This window comes from Oryzias latipes, assembly GCF_053564925.1.
Source record: "Oryzias latipes strain Hd-rR chromosome 1 unlocalized genomic scaffold, Olatipes_Hd-rR_3.1 chr1_Y".
In the NCBI taxonomy this organism is placed as follows: domain Eukaryota; kingdom Metazoa; phylum Chordata; class Actinopteri; order Beloniformes; family Adrianichthyidae; genus Oryzias; species Oryzias latipes.
The window spans coordinates 2,913,895-2,916,074 of NW_027616335.1; positions in this window are offsets into that span (position 1 = coordinate 2,913,895).

The following is a 2,180-nucleotide window of genomic DNA, read 5'->3' on the forward strand; positions in this document are numbered from 1 at the left end:
TTTATAACACCCCTTGTGGGCCCTCTTTTTTTCCCCGGGGTTCCCCCCTCCTGGGCGGGGGCGGCGGGCCCCCTGCCTCGCTCCTCCCTGGACCAACCGTGGGCCGGGCGGATGGTTGCCTGGAGTGCGGAGCGGGTCTCCCTTGGGGGGTCCTGGCTCGTACCTGGGGTTGGGGCGGGGGGATGCCCGGAACTCCTGGGTGGTGGTGGGGTGCTCGTTTGGGGCTGTGGGCGTCCTTCTCCGGTGGGGCTCTGCGTTGGGTTCTCCCGGGGCGGCGGGGGGGCTGCTCTCCTGGTTGGGCTGGGGCGGCGCTCTCTTTCCCTCCGTGCTTCCCTGGCCTCTGGCTCTGGGGGCCTTGCGGCGGCCCTGCTGGCCCTGGCCTGGGTGGCGGGCTTGGTCGCCCGGGCGGCGGTTGTTCCCTGCCGGTTCCCGTGTGGCGTTGGGGGGATTCCGGCTGCCGCTGCTGCTGCGGTGGGGGTCTTGGGGTGGGGATGGCTGGGCACTCTCCCTCCTTCTTTTCACGTTCCACCATCCATTTTAGAAGAACATAAAACCTCACCTGAGCACTGGTGTTAGCTCACCTTTGCACTAATAGCTTGCATGACTGAATGACTGAAATATTTCACACTAGTTGGTTATCAGGCATAAGTATGCGTGTGAACACTATCTGTTTTGTGTACATGTCGACAGGTGGACATTTTTGCAGCTAGCAGGTGTGTTTATAACATTTGAGTGTGTGTGTGGACAGGCCCCGCCCTTTTTGTACTGCATTTGAACCTTACCATAATGATTAACAACCAGTAAACTTGTTGCTGTATGCTGCTTCATGGTCTTATCCCCCTTCCCCTCCTATTATCACCCCCTACCCCCCCCTTTCTCTAGCGTCCCTCTCTCTTCTTCCCCTCTTTCCTTTTCCGTCCGGACCAACACCAAAGATTTTCAGACATGATTGAAATTAATAAAGTTTGGCCTCAATTACAAAAGGGGTTTATTCAGACATACCTTTGGTTTGTCAGAAGATTAATAACCCCTCTTGTTAAAGCAAAATATGTCCAACACAAGAGGCCCTCAGCCCTCGTCTGTCTGCCCAGCTGTTGGACAGGACAAGTTAAAAAAAAAAAAAAAAAAAAAAAAGTTTGTCTGCTGGGCCTCCAATTTATTTTTCTATATATTTTGTCTTTCAATTTATTTAGTTATTTTTTGTTTCCACATTCACTAGTGTATTTTGCAAAAAATAGAAAATCTATCCATCTTCTATCCCCTCTTTGTCCAGTGGAGGATCACAGAAAGACTGCACCCTATCCAAGAAACTTTAAGGCAAAGGTAGAGCATACACCCTGGACCATTCAACATTGTATTGCAAGGCCTCACACACATTTATACTAAGAGGACAGTTAATCATCAGTCAATCTAAATAGTAAGTTTTTGGGGGAAAACCAGAATGCCAGAAGACAACCCAGACATGGTTGAAAGTAAGTCTAACCCTCACACCACTGTACAGCCAAAATATGAAACCATAAGAACTAAACTATTTACTTTTTATTTTATTCTTATTCCCATAAAAACAAGATCAGTCCTCGTTGACACCTGTCCTGCCATCCGATGCTGGTATTGTGCCTCAGGGTGGGGCTGAAGACCACGCTAGTACCGGTGGTTCATGAACACAGGAGAAATGCCTGCCTACTTTCTAAAACCAGACTGTATGAATAATGGCTACATTGAGTTTTCAAATAGACTTTTTCATTTTTTTCTACCAAATAATTAACAATATTCTTTCTAATATATTTTAGATAAATAGATGGCTTTAACCATAATGTTAATAGATAAATTTGTTGGCACTAACTTGGCAAAAAAGAAAGAAAGCTATGAGCTGATAGTATTATAGTCTCTACTAAAGTTTTAAAATGTTTGAATAAAACATGGTTTATGCCCGCATTTAATATAATTTTACAAGAAATGAGTTAAATAAACAGAATCTTTTCTAGTGGGGGTTAAGTCATTCACATTGCTACTTTTTTCTTCAGTGAGTAGGGAAAAGGGGATTTAAAGTAGGGTTAGTGCAGCACTTTTTCAGTCCTTTCCAATGATCCTTCTTAAATTAGCAAAGGGGGGTGGAGGTCTCCCCTCCCTGTGCTGAAGGTAGGAGGGGCCCATGTCTGTCACTGTCTACTGTTTCATTA